General features: G+C 41.9%; 1 protein-coding gene and 1 long non-coding RNA gene across 4 annotated transcripts in view; both read right to left on the reverse strand.

Annotated features, from left to right (window-relative positions):
- Positions 1-24,852, reverse strand: part of MACROD2 (mono-ADP ribosylhydrolase 2) — a 1,866,240-nt gene that overhangs the window by 493,180 nt on the left and 1,348,208 nt on the right. The window lies entirely within an intron of this gene.
- On the reverse strand, positions 14,450-21,677 carry LOC116657921. Its single transcript, XR_004313095.1, has 3 exons — positions 21,666-21,677; positions 16,456-16,462; positions 14,450-14,635 (listed from the first exon to the last, which is right to left on the reverse strand). It is a non-coding gene; the product is annotated as an uncharacterized LOC116657921 (long non-coding RNA).

Raw genomic sequence — 24,852 nt, forward strand, 5'->3', positions numbered from 1 at the left:
ACACCCTAGCCCTGTGCGTGGTGTACTGTTCATCCTCACAACCCTGCTCCTTCTGAGACTCCAGTCCTGGTGCAACACTGTTTTAAGCTCCAAAGAAAGGAAATCAAATTGGAGGTCCCTGTGGTCGGAAAGCTTGTCTCTGGGCACCAAGGACAGAGCCTCCTGTAAGAGCCACACCCAGCAGACCCGAGGCCACCAATGTTCAGCCTCTGTCTCAGGTGACAGCACCCACTCTGATATCTAATGTCTTCATTGCAGAGCATGAATAGGGCCCAAGGAGCTCCTGGAGACCACAGACAAGCTGGTGGTCCTGACGGTGCAATGACTGCTCAGCACGTAGGTGCCACCATTCTGGACACAATTAGAACCCGTGTGTTTGAATCTCACTGGCTCACAACTGAGCTTCTGTGACATCACGCCTTTCTCCGTGACCCTTCCTTATCCCTTACTTTATTCAACTTCACACTGATTTTTCTAGCAGAATCTCTAGGGTTGGTCATGCTATAAAAAAGGGGAAGGGAAATTCTCCACTTCTTGTTTTAATCTCCTCACGCCCTTTCTGTCATCTCACCGGACGTTGTGGGGCCAGAGCGAACGACACCCCTTAAATCCCACCATATTCAGCCTCAGCCTTGAGTGACTTTTGCTTTCACCCATTGAAAAAAATTGTGAAACATGACGTTTTCCTTTCAAGCTTTCTCTCCCCTGCTCTGTGAAGCAGGTACGAAGGAGCTGGATTTTTATGGGACACAAGGTTACCATCTGCGCAAGCCTCATTAGCTTCTCAAACTTATGAGCACCCGTATCTATTTCTAAGGGTGTTTTTTAAATCATCTTTTTGCCTAAGGAATTTTAATAATGACCTGAGAAATGGCTCGTGAAACAAATTCTCTTCTGTGCAAGCTGTTACTACCACCCTGAATAAGCCTCCTGAGAGAGAAGACGAAAGATCTCATAGATTCACCTGGAAAAGAATTTTTATACAATTCTTTTTTTTTAAAGAATATTTTTCCTACAGGGTAATCTAGGGAGTTCATTGAGGACATCACATCTGAGTAGAAGAGATTTATACCGGGATCTGTGGAGAGTTGAAAACGCAGTTTCTACCTTCTGAACTTACTTCCTTTGAAATGGGGGCACTGCATGTGCATGGACCTAGTGGCCAGCCATCTTTCCAAACATAAGGCACTTGATCCCACGTGCCTCTTAGGAGCCCCCAGTGGCTTCCTCCACACTTCCTCCGGGACCAAAGCCCAAAGTCCTCATGTTGTCTTGGGGAGCACCTATTCCGCCCTTATCACAATCCAAAATGACATCTGTCCCTCTGCTGGTTACCACACACTGACCCCACTGGAATGTAAGGTCCAGGAGGCAGGACCCTTGTCTGTCTATTAATTTGTCCACCTTCAGGACCCAAAGCAAAACAGGTACTCAGTAAGATGGAAAACAGAGGAGATACCAAGGTGCTCCAGTGTCCTGTGAGCCTCCCAGCATCCTGCAGAGACTTTATGCCACCCGACGCCTAGGAAAATCAGCCTGCTCACGGGAGGGAAGGGGACGAGCTAGTTCTGTGCTGTTCTCTGGTGGCTGCTGGCCAAGACCCTCGCGTGTGTGACCTGAGAACAACCTGAAGACATGGACTAGGAGAATGAGAATGAGGTCCCCTTGGTTTAGGTCTGATAAACACCTTCTGTCACCCTCCAGCAGGCAGAGCACAGGACACATCAGCATAGATGGTCTCTTAGCTTCCACTGCCTCACAGGCATGAAACAACTTACGCCCCAAGAAGCTGCCTTGATGCCCCCACCAGCATAGTCAGGTGCAAGATCCTCCTGAAGGAGCCACGCTAAAGATGGTCACAGCTCCCAGCAGCATTAACCCCGATCACCAGATACAGGAGAGGATGAGTTAGTCCCCAAGCCCCTGACTATTGGCTTTTACTCTTCAATGGCCAGTCCAGTTCCCTGACAGCCTGAGTGTGTCCACAGCCCTCAAAATTCCAGGAATGACTCTGAAAAACTTCTCAGTGGCCAGTTCCACTGTGACGACACTCAGTGTGGAGAATCTCTCCTCCTTGCATTTGACTGTTACAGACCTTAGCTGCAACACCCTACCTGCTGAGGTCTGTATGCACTAGTGTCTCAGCTTTAACGTGTGGGGTTTTCCTAAATAGGGACGGTCTGGTTGGTGGAAACTCTTCAATTTGATAGAATTTACAATGGCAGTCACTCCTTTACTGAGTCAGAGATGAACAAACTCTTAGGTGCTAAGACCGATTAAAAATTAAACATCTGATATAATTTTTTGACAAAAAAAAAATACATTATCTGATATAATTAAAGTCCACTGGAGGACCTCATCCTGAAAAGAACTTTCAAGAACATTCTGAAGGGTATCAAGCGAGGGTATTGACTGAAGGGTGTCAACTGAGAATTTCTCTTCTGAGACACAGGGCGAAGTTTCAAGTTTGATGTGACAAGTGGATGCCACCATCAGATGGCCATGTCATTTTGAGAGTTTAGTTTCTGAGCATGCAGGATCAGATTAACATCCCCGGTTCTTCCTTCTTCTTTGCTACACCCGTCACCATCTGGCTTTGCAGAGCCTGACCCCGTGGGGGGTGTGTCTTTGTCTGCCTCAGTGATGTTGAGTTTAGCCGTGTGACTTGCTTTGGGCAATAGGATGTGGGCAGGAATGAGGCTTTAAAAGCACTTGCTGGCATAAAAAGACAACACCCCAGGTAGGCACTGCCCTTGCACACTGGCCCCTGAAATGAGACAGGTGGAATGGACTGAGCCCCAGTAGAAGCCTGGAATCCAGGTTGACCAGACCAGACCTGGCTCCTATCAGGTCAACCACAGCCAACCTGCAGAACTGTGAACAAGAGCATCAGTGCCATTTGCCGGCAGCCACTGGGTTTGGGGGGCTGTCTGTAATGCAGAAAAATCTGAGTGGCACACTGAGTGAGATGTGGTAGCGTTGGTGAACAAATGGCTTTTCTGAAATCCCACTGAGGCTGCACAGCTCCCAGGAGTGGATTTTATTCCTGTCTAGGTCTTTGCCATCTCTGGAATATGGTTTCACCTGTTTACCATCCCAGGTAGAAGTAGCATCTACATAGTAAATTCTCCACACCAGTTCAAGGATTCGAAGGGCACGGGAACTGGTTTAAGAGAAACCCTGGGGTAAGGAAGACAGAAGAGGTGTTGGCATCAGACCTACTAGAAGTTGCATCCTGCCCTGAAAACTGCGAGCAAGGCACACGTCTATCCCTTAGCGTCCACATCTGCAAGTGGGGTAAAGCTGCTCTCTTGTCGTGAAGGTTGAATTGTGTAAGTTACCTTGTTCCTCTTGTTCCTCACAGGTTTTCTTGTTTTGGCCCCTTTCCCTATATTTACTCTGCTTGCTTAAAGATGTGAGAAAGCCAGAAGGAAGCCTGAAGGTAGGAGCATGCTAGGCAGCATGGGAAGCCTGGGAACCCAGCTGAGGGCTCCAGGCTCTCCAGCACCCCACGGGGCAGCATTCTCAAGTGCAGGCGTGTTCACTTTTCAAGATTAAGTACGGTCTCACTGTTTTCCCCCAATAACTCGGGAGCAGATTTACATTACCAATTTTTCCCCAGAATCCCTTCCTGATACAAGAAAATACAAATTTTGGTAAGAGAAACACGTACCAGATAGGCAGAGTTTCACAAGATGACCTCATTTATGGCTAAACCTCTGAAAGAATTGTATCACACTTGCTGTAGTCTAAGGTGCCAGCCTCCAAAAGAGCTTACTAATTTGACATCCCCTCCCCCAGGCAAATCGCCACACTCTGGATTTCACAGCATCCCAGTCATATGAATACACTTCTTTAAAGAATTTAAAAGGAATTTGGAGTGGCCTAAACAATGGGCTAATTCATTGCATGTATGACATTTTACTATTCTACCTAGACCATCCCCTTCACTGGTTTTTGGATTTCTAGGTTTTCCTCGAACATAAAATACTGCTCCTCAGAATACCTAGAGAGATGTAACTGGAAGTGATGCATGTACCATTTCCTTCAAACAGACAGAACCTGGCTCATTCCTCTAAACCACAGTGAGGCACCTAGGGGACAGTCGGAGTTTGAGGGCTGATAGAAGGAAGAGACCAGAATTGCAAAGCAGGAAGACAGCATTTCAAAATGCAAATTTCCCACCATGCTCGTTCCTGTTCTTCTTAATAATGAATGACAGGATTTCACAAACCATGAGCTCTAGGCCCAGTTTGTGCTGGGATAATGACATCCTAGAAGGGCACATTTCTCATCAAAAATCAATTTGTTCTCCTGCTTGAGCTGTAGTAAGCAAACACATGATAGCAGGAAGTTGTAATGCGCCATGAAAACCTGCCGGAGCCAGCAGAGAAGTTTAGGATGTGCATTTAGTGGTAATGAATATCCATTTAAACATGCATGTTGAAAATTTATTCTGATGGATATCTTCAGGAAGTTGTAACTGTCATGGAGACTCAGGTATGCCTGGTAAAAATATAAGGTAGATGTTTGCATAGTAGTTCACTTATATAACACATGACAATTTTCTTAAAAAGTAGAATGGCATACTGGCATGTAAAGCCCTAGGAAGTCATCACTCCTTCCTAACAACTGAAAGGCTGAACAAACTGAAAAAAACCTAAAAAAAGCCTCTTAGATGGATTATATAGGAAAACGAAATATTCAAAGATGGTGGCTACTTAATCACTTTAACTTCAGATGTTAACATCACCTACTAAAAAGACGTAAAAGAGAGCTAAAGTTCAGAAATTATAAATGAAAAGAAGAAAAAGTAAAACTTGCACATTTCTTCAAGAAATACTTCTAGGTACTTTTGTGTGATTTTCCCACATACTTATTAAAGCCACTGCTTTTACTGTACTGCACCCTCAATTGAAAAACAAATAACTTGATATTTCTTTTGACTAATTTCATTGTAGTCTGTGTAACTAATTGATTATTTTTAAAAATGTATGAATAAACTCTATACTCCTTCTGAAAAAAAAGTGAGGTCACAGGGCAAACCACCATCCCTTTAAATTGGAGAAAGAGGTGAATCCAGATATTCACAGCTTACCAGAGCAGAAACTCCTACACAGAGATCTCCACAGAAAGCAGTACCATGATAGGTAAACCTAAACTGTAATTGAGGAATTGTTGGAGCTTGGAGTAGACGACTCTGTGTCAACTTCAAAAAAAGATATCCAAAAGATACCATTGAAAAAAAGATAGCCAGTTACCTGGCCATCTAAATGAATTTAATCAGGAATAGCTGAAGGAATTGCAATTCAGGAAAAGCAAGCTCTGGCAGACCACTGGAAAATCTGGAAAACAAAGAGGGCTTGCTTTTATAGAGAAAAGGGGGATTTGGGCCAGACTGTTCTAAGTGAAAGTTCATTGGAGGAAAGTAAGAGTTCAGGGTGGTGATGTCTTCTCATTGGCTGAGCTGCAGCATTTTCCATTGGTTGGGTTTGTCACTGGTCAACAAGAATATCTTCCTTCCTCTTGCTGGGGGAGTAAAGCAAAGGCATCTTCTTGCTAGAGTTGCAAGGTAGTCTCTTTCTGTTTGGGATAACTGACAATGACTGGCAGAGCATAAGAACTCCTCCCACAGGTCTTCCCAGCTCCAGTTTTAGTTGAGGTTTCCTTTATCAGTTTTGCACCTGAAAGTTAAAAATTTCACGGGGTTGCTGAGTCTTGGGGTGGCCCCACACACTTTTGTAAGTTTTTACATTGACCAGGTTCTCACAGTGAATAGAGAGAAAGATCTCCTCCTGCTATCTGCAGGGGGAAAGGAGCTACTTTGAAATACTTCAGTCTGTTCTGAACAAGGCCTGCCTTCAGGAGAAACTACCTGACCAGAGCCTCACTACCTGAGGGAAGGTCAGTGTGCTAGTCCAGGCAGCTCCAGCCAGCTACCTGGGGGAAGGGCATTCAACTCCAGCCTACTCTAGTTATCCCATCCACCTGGGGGGGAAAGGGGAGCTAAGAAGCAGCTGTGATAGTCACAGTTCAGAAGCACAGGCTCAACAAAGACTGAGACCTAATTACAGGACCACAGGATACTTCCCCTCCCTGCTACACCTCACCACCACATTACTGAAGGTCCATTTACCCAGTTCCATTTACCCACTACATCATGACCAGCTTTCAAGGAATGATTACAAGGCATTCTAAAAGGCAAAAACAAACAAACAAACAAACAAAAACCAAACAAACAAAGACTTTGAAGACACAGAGCAAGCATCAAAACCAAACTCAAAAAAAAAAAAAACCACCTCAGATATAGTAAAGACGTTGGAATAATTAACATAATGCTGAAGATTCTAATGGATAAAGTGTGTAGCATACAAGAATGGATGCACATTATAAGCTGAGATATAGAAATACTAAGAAAGAATCAGAAAGAAATGCTGGAGATCAAAACCATTACAATATAAATGAAGAATGCCCTTGATGGGCTCCTTAGTAGAGTAGACACAGATGAAGCAGATTTCTAACCTTAAAGGCATAGAAGCTTTGGTAATTAATAGAAACTTTAAAACAATGGAAAAACAAAGAGAAAAATATTTTTTAAGAAAGAGCAGGATATTGAAGAACTGTGGGACAACTACAAAAGTTGTAACATATAGATAATGGCATACCAGAAGGAAAAGAAAGAGAGGAAGGAACAGAATATATTTGAAGCAATAATGCCTGAGAATTGCCTCCAAATTAATGTCAGATGCCAAACCACAGATCCAGGAAACTCAGAGGACACCAACGAGGACTAAAAACAAAACAAAACAGAAACAACAACCAAAAAAAACCAAAAAAACAAAAAACTACACCTAGGCATATTATATTCAAACTCCAGAGAATCGAAGATAAATAAAAAATCTTGAAAGAAGCCAGAAGGGAACAAAAACTACCTTACATATAGAGGCTCAAAGATAAGAATTGCACCCAACATCACAGAAGCCATGTAAGCAAGAAGAGAGGGGAATGAAACATTTAAAGTGTTGAGAGAACAAAGCCACCAACCTAGAATTGTGCACCCTGCAAAACTGTCCTTCAAAAGTAAAGGAGACATAAAGACTTTCTTACAAACACAAATTGAGGAAATTTGTTAATGGTGGAGCTGATTTTCAAGAAATGTTAAAAGAAGTTCTTCAGAGAGAAGGAAAACAATGAAAGTCAGACACAGATCCACATAAAGAAAGAATATTAGAGAGGGAATAAGCGAACATAACATAAAAAATTTCATTGTTCTTTTCTTAATTGATTTAACAGATTTTTTCAAAATAATAATAGCTAAAAAGTATTCAATGAAATACATATGTGTATATAAATATTCACATATGTAAATATGTATATATATAAACTCTTAAGAGACAACATAGGAAAGAACCTAGAAATCATTTGTATTGTGATGACTTTTAGATATAACATCCAAGGCTCAACTGATGAGATAGCATCATTAAAATTAAAAACTTCTGCTCTGTGAAAGACATTGTCAAGATAATAAAAGACAAGCCAGACAGCGAGAAAATATTTGCAAACAACATATCTGAAAAAGGACTGTTATCCAAAATATACAGAGAACTCTTAAAACTCAGCAATAAGAAAGGGAACAGCATGATTTAAAAATGGGCAAAAGACCTGATCAGAGACTTCACCAGAGAAAATACACAGATGATCAATACGCATATGAAAAGTTGCTCCACATCATATGTTATCAGAGAATTGCAAATGCTGGTGAGGATGTGGAAAACAGGAACTCTCAGTCGTTGGTGCAAATGCAAAATGGTACAGCTACTCTGGAAGACAGTTTGGCAGCTTCTTACAAAGCTCAACGTACTCTTAACATATGCTTCTGCCACCATGTTCCTTGGTATTTATGTAAAGGAGTTGTGTCCACACAAAACCTGTGCACAGATTATTCGTAACTGCTTTATCCATAATTGCCAAAATTCAAAGCAACCCAAATGTCCTTTAGTAGATGACTAAATAAACTGTTATATCCAATCAATGGAATATTAGTCAGTGATAAAAAGAAATGAGCTATCAAGCCGTGACAAGACACAGCGAAAACTTAAATACATATTGCTAAGTGAAAGAAACCCATCTGAAAAGACAGCATACTGCATGATTTAAACTAGATGACATCTGGAAAGGACAACTCTATGGATATGGTAAAAGGATCAGTGGTTGCAAGGGTTTGTGGGGAGGAAGGGAGGAACAGCTGTAGCACAGACGATTTGGGGGCACACCAAGAGTGAGCCCTAATATGAACTATGCAGTGTGGGTGATGATGATGTGTCAATGTAAGTTCACTGATTATAACTCATGTACTGCTCTGCTGTGGGACTTTGATAGTGCTGGAGGCTGTTTGTATGTGGGTGCAGGTGGTACAGAGGAAATCTCTGGACCTTCTGCTCAGTTTTGTTGTGAGTCTAAAACATCTCTAAGAAATAGTCTATTAAAAATAAACTAAAATAAAGTAAATAAAATAAAACAGCTCTCAGCTTTGACAGATTAGCATTTCCAGCTGCTGTTTTTAGTATAATTTCTAAATGACAGTTTACTCACCAGTGGCTTCAGTGTTCTTTTGGAATCCTAAATTCCAAACTCATTTTAGGAAATATATTGAAGCCATTCCTGTGTGACAGTAAACACGAAAACTTCCAACTCTCTCAGGCACAGAGTCCTGGTCATTACTACGGAATGTCTTATCAGACACAAAACTCTTCTTTGTGTAATGTCAGTAGTGGCTTTAATAACATATTGGATTTACAAAGCACTTTTCATGGACATTAGGAATTCCCTTTAGTACTGACCATTGCATTTTATGTCATAATTATACACAGGCATATTTCTGACATATAATAAATACTGCATTCCCATTAAAAAATGTAGAATGGTCTACCAATACATGCAGTATGGGTGAATCTCAATACTTTGAGTGAAAGAAGCCAGACACAAAGTTATACTGGCAAGCAAGAGTATTTATATGAAGTTCATGAGTATGCAAAGCTAAGACGTTAGAAATCAGAACAATGACCATTTAAGGGAGCTTGGATTGATTGGAAGGGGTGATGATGGAAGATTCCACGGTGATAGAACTGTTCTACATCTTTACTGGGGAGTTGGTTACACAGGGATGTGGTTTATTCAGATCTTCCCTCCTGACTCAGAAGAAGCTGTGAAAAAATTCTTTCCAAATGGTTCGAGCGCCCAGGATGGGTCACAGGTGTGCAGGTTGACTGCCTTTATTTAATGCCTGGCACTCACTTAAAGCAAGTGGACAACTGAAGTTTGAGAAGGAGATTTCCACTGTTCTGATCTGTCTGCAGCAGCGATATGGGTGAGCATTGCTTTCACAATCAGCATTATTTTTGTAAAACCAAAAAATAGGAGGAGGGGGAAGCAAAGATGAAGAGAGTACAAATTCCCTCGGCGGATGGCGGGGAACACAGAGGGTGAGAATAACCCGTGGGGAGCCGCACTGGCGATGGGGGAGGGGCCGTCAGCCCATGGGGTGGGGGGACAGGTAGAGGCAGGAGGTCACTGACCCCTTCCCCCGGCGGGAGCGAGTGAAGCAGCCCAACAGCTCATAATCGACAGGGTTAGAAACAACAAATCCAGAACCGGGACAACCGCAGCCTCAACATAGTTCTGAAGCTTCACGGTTCCCCTCTGTGTCGAATTTTGATTGTACCAGAAGAATTAGTAGCAGACCACAAAACTGAAAGAACCTGGGTTTCCCTTTAGGGATAAGGAGGAAACAGGGAACTGTGGAGACCATGGCCTTCTTCTCAGCCAGATGTAGTGAGAGAGGAAGCCCAGGGTGACATGGGTGGTGGCCGTTCTGAGAACAGAGGATGATGGGATCATCCAAATGGTCTGAATTAAAGAAGATGAGAGCAGGATAACTCATCCTTGCTCACCCCCCCCCAGCCTACCACCAAATGATGATGATAGTTCATTAAACTCCCCCCAAGCCCTTCTGTTCCTATTGGGATACCTTTTCTTAGGGGAGAAAGTTATTTTAAAAATGTTTCAGTTATCAAAGGAGTCATCTCATAAATAGTCCTCTAGAGAAAAAAAGACAAAAGACATTCAAGATGTCATAGCAGTCTGGTGGCCACTATTATATGGCTGGTTTAGTTGGCTTCTCCTCAAGGGCAGCAGCCACCCTGTTCTCAGGGTTGATGTCTTCCTGGTCACCCTCTGCCTTCATCCCCGTCAGTACCTTCGGCACCCGTGCACGCTGCTAATCCCCATATTACACTGCATCATTTGTATGCTGCCTAGTAAGTGATAGGTTTTAAAAGGTGTTTATTTTCTATCACTTGGGCCCTCTAACTCGAGCCTGAGAGGAGGCTATCTCTGGCTTTCTCTCTGGAACCACAGTATTTGGGCAACGTGCTGGTTTTAGGAAATGCTGAGCTCAGCAGTGCCATCCATAGGATTCACAGCTCAGATTCTCTTTTAAGTATGTGTGTGTATACATGAGCGTATAACATATATTATATATAAATACAATATATATGCTATATATGCCATACAGTAGAATTGTGTCATTTACTTCATTTTGGCTTTTATTATCTAGACTAAAAGGGCCTTGGCCAGCCTTTGCTTCATGTTTAAGAAACACATGTCATTTGGGCACCAAGTAGCTCCACCAAGTTACTCAGACACCAAACTGGTCGGATCCTGTAGACACAGCTCCTCTCTCCGCAGGGACAGAATGACATGAACCCTTGAGCCTAAACCATCACATTATATAAGATGGTGTGTCTATTTTCATCCCTCACAGATAAAATCTGAGTAGCACGCTAGCCGAACGAGAACCACAGCACTACAGTGCATTAACTAAAGGATTTTACAATTAAATATTAAATACGCAGATTCCTTACTTTCGAAGAATGGCTAGGAAAAGCAAAGTGTGACTGTCAGCATCCTGGCAGGAAGCCTGACTTGCTTGGATGGTTTAAGTACAGAAGTTTGAAGAAGGGACGATGTACAGAGATGTGGCAAGGTTGAAAGACAAGCCAGATACAATGGGGCACCCAGAGACCAACAGCAGAGAAAAATGTTCACATCCTAGGGGCTTGTCACTGGAACTGAGGGCAAGAGAGCTGGAGCCGTAAAGCAGAGGCTGCCCCTGAACCAGTCATGGGGCGGGGGCGGGGCACAGCCATGGCCAGAAGACCCCAGCCAGAGTGGGAGGTGGGGAGGACAGGGGGTAGGGAGTTAGGGGAGCGAGGGTGCGGAGGTGGGGACAGGTGGGAAATACCCTATCACTTCCTTCCACCTTCCCCTCCTGCAGTTTACCTGATCCTCTCCTCCCCCAACAGAGGTGACGCAGCAAGGACTCTGGGGTAGCCTGGAGAGAGCTGGACAGAGAAGAAGGGGCCCAGGACAGAGTCGGGTAAACAGAATAACAGACAAACAGAGGGGTTGTACTATCGTAAAACACAACCCTCGTCAAAGTCCGTCCATTCCGTTATCATTTCTAGAGTGTTCCTGACTTCAGACAGAACTCCAAAGAGAGAGGAATGCACAGAAATGGCACAGAAGCCACGGTTTTGTCAGGGAGATGGCCAGGACTGATCACATATGAGTGGTTTATAAGCCACAGGTCTGGGTACTCAGGTGGACAGTGGGAAGTGGTGTGCCCCAGCTCATGCCAGCATCTGCCCAGTTTTAGGGGTGGGAGGATAGGCTTGTCACAATTGGGTGGCAAGCTGGTTTCTAACAGAGTTAGTCCCAGGTTCCTGGACTGCGACCTTGCTTGTTCTATGAGCTTATCACTCACAAGCTGATATTCACAGTCCATGAGTAGGCAGTGGACAGAGATTTCCTTGAAGCCGGTGGCAATCACAACCTTTACATAATCAGCCAAACTACAGCTCCATCAGAGCCTTAATCACACTCTATTCTGCACTAAAGTCTCCTTCAGAAGCCGATGATTCTTTTAAAAGAGCAATTAATTTTAATATCATGTTTTACATTGACTGTTTATTATTTTCAAATACTTTAACCACAAAATGGTCTTTAAAACATATCTTTATATATTTACGGGCATATGCATTTATATATATATATGTATCTTTTCCAATACCCTAGGGCTATTTTAACAGTCAGAGGGTGTCAGGGCATTTAGTCAAATACCATTCAAGGGCATCAAACATTTGTATGACATGTTCAAATCAAGAGTAGCAGCTGGTGCAGAAAAGAAAGAGCATTTTCCAGGTTTCTCTTGAAGAAGAGGCACTCAGCCTTCTTAAATATATTCTGAAGGCTAATGTATCCAGCAGAGCAGAAAGTACAGTCAAATACACAATGTGTCTGCCAACAGCGGCCCAGCACTTGCTAAAGTTTGTGGCTTAAAAAAAAAAGGCAGGGGTAAAGAGTATCTGGTATTTAACAAGTGCCCCCCAAGGCCAGGTCCAGTTAGATTCCCAGCAAAGGGAAGCCATGCTATGTTCATCACATTGTCCTCTCCGAGCCCCTGTCAAGAGAAACTGTCTCTCAGGTGTCGAGAAGGATTTGTGAGAGTTAATCTGATTTTTTTTTTCTCTCAGGACCAGGGATCACAGTACCTTCATGAAGGAAGTCTTTAGTACTTTGCCAATACGCTCAATTTTCTGCCAGACACACAAGCCGGCCGTTTGACATGAGCACAGCCTGCCGTGCCCGTCTGTCTTTTGTACTGATTCCTCTCCTGACCTAGAGAAGGGAGTCTGAGACAGCAGAGGGATCACGGAACAGAACGCCCTTTTGCCTAGTGACGACTTGCATTTCTGATTGACAGCCACCTTGCACCCAAACTGCCTGGGACCTACGTACAAAATCTCTTGAACCTCTTTCCTGGAAATAGCAATGTTTCCTTCCCTGCAGTGTTAATTTAGGAATTAGAGAAAGCATGGCTGTCAAATGGCCAACTTCCTTATTTACTGTGACATTCACAAGCTGTCACACTCTGTCACCCAGTCCGTCAGGAAGTTTTTCCTAGATGTCAAGCACTGGGCTGGAGCCTCTGGTGAATGGGAGAGGGTTTCAAGCTTCAAAGAACTTGATAAAGGGGGAACAACACACACACACACACACACACACACGAACGCAGACATGTACTTATGCACTGTGGCAGGTAATGTCAGTGCTCCACTCACCTATCCTTGGTTCACCCTACTTATCACCTGCATCTTTGGTGAACAGTCATGGACAAGCCTGTGACTTCCTGTTTCATGCACCTGTGTCTCTCTGAGCCTTTCTCTGGCCTCTGGAGAGGGCAGGAGGTCCCCAGCTTGAACAAGTCAGGCATCATGGGAAGTTAATGCCCCTAGCGACAGTCCTTACCCAATGAGTGATGGAGTCAGCAGACAGAGAACCTCCTTTCCTTGACCCTCAGCAGCACGATTATGAAGCATGACCCATATGGTTTCTCAGAAATCTCTGTTGGTTTCCTACCACTGCTAAAACAAATGACTGTGAACTTCGTGAATTAAAAGAACACAAATATATTATCTTATAGTTCTTTTGGTCAAAAGTCCAAAATAAACTTCACTGAGATAAAATCAGGGGTTGGTGGGATCGCATTCCTTCTGGAGGCTCTAGGACACTTCCATTTTCTTGCTCTCTCCACCTTCCAAAGTCTGCCTGCACCCCTGGCTCCTGGTCCTTTCCTCGCATCTCTGTGACATCTGACTCCATCGCCCCGTGTCCTTCCCTCCCTCTGCTTCTGTTGTCACTTTGCCTTCTCTAACTATGACCATTCTGTCTTCTTCTTATAAGGATCATTGTGATTATATTGGCCTCACCTGAATAATCTAGAATATTTTGCCATCTCTATGCATAACTGAATATCTACAAAATCCCTTTTGCCAAGTAAGATAATACATTCAAAGTTTCTGAGGATTAGGATGCAGACTTCTTTGTGGGGCCATCATTCAACCTACCCCTGTCTCTAATAAAAATGAGCCCCATTTGCCCGTGGCAGTCAGTGCTTCACGAATGAACCCTTCCCTGCCTTTCTCCCCTCCTGTTTCACTTTTCAATTCACCAACCAGTGTCCCTGGGATTACTTCTTTAAATTTCTTTCATCCAAATTAGAAGACTCACTCATGCCCGTCAAGTTATTTTATAATACAGGAGGTGTCTAAAGGCAGAATCTGATAAATAAACAAAAGGAACTGAGGTACTACATAAATTCAGACAGGGTGTGACCAGTCCAACTTGAATTCCAGAAAGTGCCATAGAAAAGGAAGGATTCAAGTTAGACTTCAAAGAATGAGAACACTGTTCACAGTCTAATGAGTAATTGGCAATTTCCCTCCCTTTCTTCTTAAGATACATGTATCAGAGCCAGTTTCTGACCTGTGATGAGAAGTACCATCATCTTGAAACGAAGCACTTACCAAAACTCTTTCAAGTTCCCAAGTAGAGGCATATGACCTAGATTTTTCTAATACCTGAAGACATACAATTTTATCTGCAGGACTCCCAAACTGGAGGAATACTCTGCAGGCAGATCGTGCTCATTTTTCCTTCTCTGCTACTGAAATAAGATGCAGAAATCCAACCGAATGAATATGTATTGGGGATCAAACAGCCAGACACCACCCGGCTAGCTGAGGGAGGTACCAAAATAAGAATGTGACAATTGCACTCTGCTCAAGAAATTTATAGACTTACTGGGGAAGCAAAACAAGCACACAGTTTTATAACTGGAAAACAACACTGTCCTTTTTTTGTTTTAAGAAAGGCTACATTAACCACATTTTGACATCACAGAGGATGATGCTATGTGGAAAGAAAACACGATGACCCTGAGTATCAGCGGGATTTGGAAAATTTGAACTTTGTGAAGAAGTTTGAGGGATACCTTCTCTCATTTATTTTACTTTTATTGTGTGTGTGTGTGTGTGTGTGTGTGCACAAAAGAACGACATACCGTAAAAGCCTGCCTCTAAAATAAATACAAAAGCACTCTTTTGACAAGTATAAAGTACAAATTTCAAGGGGTAATTAGACATATCACAGTGGAGTGTTTCTAATCTTACAGGGAGATCTAGTTGGTAGAATTTTGGATTCCACAAAATATAACATTGTGAAGTTCTAAGTCAGTCCAAAATCTAGATATCTCATCCCTTTATTGCAATTCTATAAAAGATGTATTTGGTCACAAACATATTGCTTGAGTCTTAAGACAGAGCAATATAAATTTAATCAGAGAATACAGGTGGCCTCCTCTCTCCCTTTCTTCATCTTTTGTTCTTTTTTGATTCCTTTTTTGCAACATATTTCCCTTTTGGAAGGCAGTCACGGGTACTTTCTTCTGTCTCATATGACTTTAGAGGGCGTGCAGAGCCTGAAAAGCTAGGAGTAGAAAGGCAGGCTGGTTAGGAGTTGCTAGGTTGAAGTTCTTCTTCCACAAGAGTCCTTGGTAGATTCACCAGCAGCCCTGAAACAGCCCTTGGAGCTCAGCTCCAAGGGTTAACAGATCTCTGGATGAGGACTCCTCCTGGAGCTCTTTGCACATCACATCACCTGCCAGTGCAAGCAGGGCAGGGGCTTCCCCTCCGCATGTGGGTGGCAGGTGGCCAGGGTCTCTTCCCTCGAGTGATGTATGGCTGCTGGGTGCGACTAATGCAGGGTGGAGAGGTTTGCTGAGGGAACATATTTATGGCAGCAAATGCTGAGAAATGCAAGGTTTTGGGTTTTTTTTCCCTCCCTCCATAGGCGGCATTAAATTTTCTCCCATCAGAATGTAGATTTCCTGAGCACTCTCATGCAGTTTTCTTGGAAAAGAATTGGTCCCCACACTTCATTCCTCTGCAAAGGAAAGCTCACCGTACCACCAAAGCCAGCAGAAAAAGTTTCACCTGCATGACTTCCAAAAGTTCTGGGAGATCCAACTCCCATTGAAAGTGAGAGGGGGGTGGCTGTGCACCTGGGGGCTAGGAGGGATGACACTGTGGTAATGAGAGAGAAGTTACGCAGTCTCCTGACACAACAGTGATCGCCACAGCATGTGGGGCGGACACAAGCCTACCCCCAGCAGGGCCTCCATGCTGGCTTGTGCTGAGTCATGGTGCAGGTCAGAGTGAAAGCCAGCCCAGGTAGCTGCCAACACCTGTGCTCAGGTTCAAGGGTGACAACCTCCCCCCCCCATCTTCCCCCAAGAAGAGACTATTTTTTTCTTGCACAAAAGCACCTAAACTGGTGAGCCTTACACCTATGGGATTGCCTCTGTTCAGAAAGGGTTTCCTTTTCTCATTTGTACCAAGTCATTGTGTAGGGTGGCAGTTGTCCTACAACTCAGAGAAAAGTGGTTTTGTTTCTGTTTTTGATTTTTTTTCAGTTTATCAGTTAGGAAATGCCATGCTGTCCCAGAAGTCAATACAAACAAGACTTTATTAAAACATAACTAAAATGAAGTTCCACAAGAGCCCTCAGTGGGAATAGTTCTGCTTCAGGTTCAAATGTAGGGAGTAAAAATACATCAGCTGACCTTAATTTTCTTAAAGTAACAAAAGCAGAAAAGAAAAATAAACTCCACTGTCAACAACTAGAATTATACTTGAGAAAGAAAATATGGCCTCAAAAGGGAAACATAATCACACCTCGTTAGACAAGCCTCTTCTTTCAAAGCAGACAATTCATATTCTCTAATTCTGCTTAATATTTTCCTCATAGTGCTAAGTTTCTTAAATCATTTGTTTAATTCTTAATGTAGCCTTCTTAAGTCAATCCCTTCAAGTCTGTTTAGCTGCCATGAGTTGGTGGTCCAATTCATTTTTTTAAATATATACATAGATATTTTTTCTTTTCAGATTCTTTCCCATTATATGTTACTACAAGAAATTGAATATAGTTCCCTGTGCTTAAAATCAACAATGAACTTACTAGTTATAAAAGATTTATAACATGTCAATATGAATAGCTAATACATATTAAGCTCTACCATGTGCTAGTCATTGTGTTAAGGGCTTTTAATTGCCTTATTTCATTTAAGTTCTCCCAATTTCACTTGAAATAGGTTTAATGCTTATACCCATTTTATAGAAAAGCAAACTGAGGTTCACAATGGCATAAATTTGCCTGAACTCGCAGAACCAATAAGTGCTTGAGCCAGGATCCAGATCCAAGCAGTCTGAACTCCAAAGCCATACTCTGCAACATGCAGATGCATTTCTATTGTAGAAACCAAAAGAAAAGATCCCGAGATAATGTTGCTTCCTTTAACCGATAGAAAAAGGAAACTGACTGTTAACCTTTGCGGAGCATGCTACTTAAAAGCATGCAAGTCTGATCAAGAAACCCAAGTGGGCATCACTTATGAAAGGAAAGCAAACTGGAAGTAGAGAAAGGAAATGAGTTAGGGGACCTTTAAAATCTGGGTGTGTTCATATCAGCAGAGTTTGAAAGCTGAGGGAATTGATGAAGTCACTGTAGCACAACCAACAGCTATTATTTTTGAAAATGCATGCAAGGGCAGAATTCCCTCAAGCTTGGGAAACAGTATGTGTGATGCTCGACTCAGAAAATAGGACCAAGGATAGCTGTGGTCACTGTAAACAGTTGAAATGCAATTTCAGAATGCTGCTTTCCATTGTCTTGAGGGGATGTCTTCGAGTCATTTCCTGATAGATGATAAACAAGTCAGACTTTCACCCAGTCTAATTTTAGCCTTCTCTGGCTCCTAGTGGACAGATTATAAAACTGATGGAGGAAATTGGTGGCAGGTTTTGGCCTCCTATCATTCCAACCCTTTCACTGTACAAATATTTCCTGAATACCTGTTCCATGACACAGTGTGTCCTCTCCAGCATCTCATACTCTACCGAGAGAGGACTTTTCATTCAACAAATATCCCCTAAATAGCAACTCAATGTCCAGTGCTACGTCATACATTATTTGTAATCTTCCCAAGACACTTGAAGGCCAGGTCCTATTATTCTCATTATTTAGATGAGTAAGATGAAGTTCAGAAACACTGAATACTTAGCTTAAGACCACACAGCTGGTAAGAACAGAGCTGGGTCCATCTAGGCATATAGAGCTCAAAAGTTTACAATCTTGCCATTATTTTCTATCATGGGTACAATAGTAAGAGGTATAAGAAGATGTTTTAGGAATTTGGGGATAAAAATCTTTATCAGACTGGGGATGAATGGTAGAGAATGTAGGATCAAGGAAACTTTCTGGAAGAAATGTATTTAGGATAAGCCCGAGACTAATGAGATTTAAGAAAGAAATGGGGAGCAGATTTCTGCACAGGTGATGTGAGCAAAGACACAGGGACCAAAGATGGACTTCAGTGTTGGAAGTCTAGTTATGGGAAAGAAGATTGGGGGAAAGGTAACAAGCAACTTAATAAAAGAAGGTATTGGACTAACTGGGAATAGAATAAACTTGGGTGATGGTAGGAGGGGGAAAACAAGGAAATATTCAATAGCTCTGGAGGAAAAAACATGACTTGAAAATAGTAGGCAACTAATAACTGGTGGGAACAAGGGAAAATCAATGGCAATAAGGATAAACTGCAGACTTAAACCTTTGGATAACGGTGTTGCTGTTAATGAAAGAAAAAACAAAAACAGGGAGGAAAAGGGAAAACAAGATGATGGATTTAATCTTAGACAAAAAGAATTTAGACAACCTGTCTAAATCAGATACCAGGCACCCTCTGCCTAAGAACACACCCGCAACCACAAGCCCATCATCATCTTTGAGGCTCTCCATAGTCTCCCTTCTCGCTCAGCTTCCACTTGTATTTCACAACTCCACAGCGTTCACTTTCACTTCGGCAGCATCCCAGGCCTCCACTTGTCCTATTTGTTCCAGCACTTTCCCTCCTTTCCGTGAAGGGATTCTACCTATCACCTCAGACCAGCTCCTCTTCCCACTCCCTCCCCGTGGCCCCTGACTGTGCCAGCTGACAGATTTGAGCATCAGTTCTCTTCTCATGCATGTTCCATGTTGTCCAGCCATAGTCATCTCTTTTAGGGTCAGGACTGTGTCTTCCATTTTGTTCTTTTTTTTAAACATTTTTATTGATTTATAATCATTTTACAATGTTGTGTCAAATTCCAGTGTAGAACACAATGTTTCAGTTATACATGAACATATATATTCATTGTCACATTTTTTTCTCTGTGAGCTACCATAAGGTCTTGTATATATTTCCCTGTGCTATACAGTATAATCTTGTTTATCTATTCTATAATTTTGAAATCCCAGTCTATCTCTTCCCACCCACTGCCCCCTTGGCAACCACAAGTTTGTATTCTATGTCTGTGAGTCTATTTCTGTTTTGTATTTATGCTTTGTTTGTTTGTTTGTTTAGATTCCACATATGGGCAATCTCATATGGTATTTTTCTTTCTCTTTCTGGCTTATTTCACTTAGAATGCCATTCTCCAGGAGCATCCATGTTGCTGCAAATGGCATTATGTTGTTGGTTTTTATGGCTGAGTAGTATTCCATTGTATAAATATACCACATCTTCTTTATCCAGTCATCTGTTGATGGACATTTAGGCTGTTTCCATGTCTTGGCTATTGTAAATAATGCTGCCTAATGAAACTTACAAGCTTCTGCACAGCAAAGGAAACCAGAAGTAAAACAAAAAGACAACCTACGGAATGGGAAAAAATTTTTGCAAATGAAACTGACAAAGGCTTGATCTCCAGAATATATAAGCAGCTCACACAGCTTAATAAGAAAAAAATAAACAACCCAATCCAAAAATGGGCAGAAGACCTAAACAAGCAATTCTCCAAGGAAGACATACAAATGATCAACAGGCACATGAAAAAAATGCTTAATATCACTAACTATCAGAGAAATGCAAATCAAAACTACAATGAGGTATCACCTCACACCAGTCAGAATGGCCATCATTCAAAAATCCACAAATGACAAATGCTGGAGAGCCTGTGGAGAAAAGGGAACCCTCCTTCACTGCTGGTGGGAATGCAGTTTGGTGCAGCTACTGTGGAAACAGTGTGGAGATTCCTCAAAAGACTAGGAATAAACTTACCATATGACCCAGAAATCCCGCTCCTGGGCATATGTCCAGAAGGAACTCTACTTCAGGATGACACCTGCACCCCATTTTGTTCTTTTTTAACCTCTCACAGAACGTATGCCAGTGTTAAATACATAGTTGACAATCAATAGTTGTAAACAATTGGCTTTAGTATTCATTTCTTTAGTGGCTACATATGCTTATCTATTCTAGAGATCTCTGTGAGAATGAAATATACTAGCTAGGAATGTGGTTCAAAAGTACCTCCCCTACATTTGGAAGCCTTTCAAAGTATCTGAAATTTTTGTTATTATGTATTCATCCTTTGGGTCTTAAGTATTCTTCCATCTTTTAGCATTTTTAAGAAAATGAAAATGATTCCAAAAGGGACAATGTTTTATTCCATCACCAGATGATACTTTGCATGAAGTTGGGATGGTTGACAGAGAGGAAGATGAACTTATACCTGAGAGCAAAGTGCCATGGCATTTTTACACAGGAGGTGGACCCGAGGAGCAGAAATGCAAGAAAAGCAGGAGGCAGATGAAAACAAGAGGCAGCAAAGTCTGTGGAATTCGCCATTTTGAACAATGATGGCGGCTCCACAAGCAGATGAGCAGATGACTTTTGCAGTCTCCCCGCCCTGTGACGGCACAGCCCCTGAGCTTCTCCCTTCATGTTTACAGGGTGTCTTTTTAGAGCCAAACTGCTTTCATAGATTATGTCATAATACATTCTAAGTAATTTGAAGCAAAGTACAAATCACTAGTCAACTGTGAAATCATCAGAGCACTCATAATGGAACACCACCAGGATATTGGTTTCACTTGTAGTTAAGATGCCAACAAGGCTAAACACCAATTTCTTCCCACTGATTTCAATCAATAGCTTCTCTCTCTCTCTCCTTTTAATTGAATGAAAGTATGGGGAAAATATCCTGTTAACCTCTTCAATACTTCCTTAGCACAGGCACTCTCTAAGAGGGTCCTGTATCCAATTTTGTAAGTTGATGTGGATCCTGCAATTACATTCAGAATTTGGTCATTACCCCTTATTCAAATTCAATGCAGTGGCAGAAATATTCATGACCTACAAAAGGCATTTAGACTTAAGTGGAGGAAAACATGAAATAAAAAGGTCAATCCTAAAGTAAAAAAGAGAAAAATGAGTTTCTGCTTTCTGACATATAGCCAACTAATTGGCATCTGAGTAGATGTTTGGAAGTCAGTTTGCCATTTCTGAACATTTCTCAAATTGTAGCTGAGACTCTCAACATCACAGGAAGCACTAATGCCATAATAAGAACTTTTCACAAATCAGTATTCATTTAGCTGTTCTCAGAGTACATCTCATTTGCCACTGTACACTCAGGAAGGAGCAGAGTGCCTGGCACTTGGCAGGAGAAAATAAATATTTGTAGAATGAATGAACAAAATTCCACCTCCCACATTTTTGACCATGACTACACCAGTTCAAATCAATAAATATTTGATTTGCTATTCTACTGCAAAATTCATTAACCACATGGCTGCACATTCTTAAAAGACTGTACCTTGCCAGTCCCTTCACAGTCTAACAGAGAAGGAAGGGGATTTGGAAAAAAAAGAGTGAGCTAATTAACCTCTCTGAACTCTAGTCTCTTCATCTGTAAAATGGGGATAATAAGTTCCCTTGGAGAGGCAATAAAGATGAACTAAGGTAATGAATATGATGTACCTGTCTTGGTTTGCCTCCCCAGGAAGCAGACCTTGAGACAAGGTTTTGAATGCAAGTAATATATGTGGAGAACAATCCTGGAAACATGGTTAGGAAAATGAGAAGTGAGTGACAAAAAAGAAGGAAATTGGTAAAAAGTGGGTATCAAACCAGTGACCACTATGGGCATTTGGGACACACTCCCACTGGGGAACTTTGGGAACTGCAGCAGAACATACACTTCAGAGTCATCTTGTCTGAGGAGCAAAAGAGATGGGGTATTTATCCACTGAATCCCACCACTCATCAATGGTGGGGGGGCTGGTGGGGGTGTGGTGATGATGATTCCTTGGCAATCACATGGCCTGATCTTCAGAGAGCAGGTTCTAGAAGTCAGTGACCAAGAGGGATGCAGGTGCTGGTGGGAGGATGTCAGGCTGGCTGCTTGGACGTGATGAGTGTGCACAGGAGGGCCAAGGGCAGGGGCAGGACCACATATGCTGCAGAGCCTGACTTTGTACTTGGTACCCAGTACATGTTCAATAAATAGCTACAGATTATTATTGAATCTATAAAAACTCGCTGGGCCTCTAAGAAATGTTCCTCTTCAGAAGTAAAAATGTTTTCATTTTTACAGGGTCCAGGGAACCTTAGGGTCTAAGAGAGCTTGTCTGCATAGAATACACTTAATATCAGGACTAAAATAATTTAGGAGGGCTGCTTATAGGATATTGGATACCAGACAATGAGTTTAAGTAAATAAAATTAATTTTATATTTATAAAACAATCTCATTGTTCTTCTCCATATTTTTCCATGTCCTTGCTTTCAAGGTTTTTGTGTAAGCATGTCAGAGAAAACTTTATCTTCAAGTTCTTATGACCTAGAAGTAATATAGAGGGGGAGGAGTAACAAAAACTGTTGAGCACATTGGTGCCAATTATACATCCCCTGGACAATCACATTTTGATGAGTTTAAAAGTTTGCACATCTTATCAGATGCTGATCCAGTTCATAAATATACCAGAGTTGACTTGGAAGATCCTAGATGAATTACACAACATAGTACTCGGATGAATGAATGAATGAATTGGCTTAAATAAATGCACAAAATCCCTCGGCTAAAATAATTTGGGAGGCTGCCTAGTCAATGTATCATAATAATGCCAGGCAATGAGCTTAAACAGGTGAAAGCATTCATAAGATTGAGTGAATCAATGAATGATCAAATGAAAGAATAAACACATAAAGGCCAAGACTTGTGCAGAAAGCACAGACCTTCAGTCTTCCTGACCAGTCAAGACTTGAGTCAAATTTAAAGAAGCCTCTCCCAACCATACCTACCTGCTAAAAGTCACTATTCAAAAATCAGTAAAAAAGAAGGTTGGATCATTCATATTGGAGGTGACTTAGTTATCTACCACATCGTTCTGTTTTATTTCCATTAGAGTACGTGGCACTTAATGAGATGATGTCAGTTACTTGTTTACTTCTATCTCTACCCACTAGAACAAACCCTGAGCACTGGAGCTGCATGTTCCTTGTTAATCTCTCTGTCCACGGCACCCAGGACAGCATCTGACATGTAGACAGGCCCAGTAAATGTTTTTGGTGGAATAAACAACCAAGTGGCCATCAAAGGCATCTTCATAGGGTATAAAAGGAGAGAAGCCACCAAAGGTAAGGTGGGCATATGGGCGTACACACAGGCGCTGTTGAATGTGGAGGACAGATCTTCAGGCAGGGCCTTTAGTATTGATAAAATGACCACCTGCTCTTGATAAGGATCAGCCTTCTTCCCAAACTGCAGTTGTGTCCCATTTTCTTGTGTCTCACCAGCCAAGAGAAGAATTTAAGACATCACCCTGCCTGCTGGTATACCAGGGGCAACCCTGAATAGGGTCTCCTCTCATGTAGCCCAGAGACCCATCTGTTCTTAAAGTCAGCAGAGAAAATTCTGCCCGGAAAACTTGTCCCAGGATTGGCACACACTTGTCTCAGAGCCCAGCCAGAACCTCAATGAAGTCAGGCCACATGAAAGCTCTCAACACAGACAGAAATACGGCCAAAACACCCACTCCGCCTGCCTACACTTCAGGGGTATATTTTAATATGTTTTATTTTCATGGTAAAAGTCAAAAACAATTCTTAAGAAAGGATGCATTAACAGCAGTAAAATATATTTTAAAAAATGTAATAGCATTTACACTTTATACTTAAAAAAGGAATTTCATTTGGTGAAGCATATCTCATTCAACTAAGTTATATTGATTTATGATTCTTGGTATATAGAGAAAAAAAAAAAAACAGCAATGGACCTCCAGAAAAATGAGGAAAGAGTATAAGAAAAGGAAAAAAAAATTACAAACTAGCTTTCATTGGGGAAGAGACTGATGGCAGAAAGGGAGTCAAAGAATCAAATCAGGCCTCGCTCTGTGGGGAGATGGTGGCTCGTAGGGTGTCTGTCTAAACCCATGCTTATGGAGTGTTTACCACGAGCCAGTCACAGTCAGGCATTCCAGACACAGTGATGACTAAGACATACACCCTGACCTCAACCAGCCAGGTGGAAAATACACGCTTCAAGAAGAACAATAATGAAGGTAAAAACAAAGCTGGCCTGGAGGCAGAGTAATCAGTTTTCAGGGACGGTGAAGGAGGTGGTGTTTTTAAGATGGATTTTTGAAATAATTAGTGCCTAAATAGGTACGTAAGGGACAGAGAGCACTTTTTTTTTTTTTCTCAGAAAAGCAGGCATTTATCATGAGTTCAGAATTGAGAGGAAACCACAATAAAACAATTTTTTTAAATTATGTGGTTATTTTAATTTTTTATAACATGCTCAGAAAAGAATAAAGCTAAGGCAGATGAATTTTAGAAGGAACTGGATGATTCCAGGAATGGTTAACATAGACATTAAGCATATCATTGGAATTGGTTTTTCTCTAAAGATATTCCAAAAATTGGTAAAGAAGAAGGTTGGACAATTCATATGATAAGTGACTTACATTCAGGGGGAATTCATTTCTAGAAATGGGAATATTGGATCAATGGAACAAAGCTGTCTATCACATGCTTTTTCCATAACCCCATCCACTCCCACTTCTTTTTTTC

This window comes from Camelus ferus, chromosome 19, assembly GCF_009834535.1.
Source record: "Camelus ferus isolate YT-003-E chromosome 19, BCGSAC_Cfer_1.0, whole genome shotgun sequence".
In the NCBI taxonomy this organism is placed as follows: Eukaryota; Metazoa; Chordata; class Mammalia; order Artiodactyla; family Camelidae; genus Camelus; species Camelus ferus.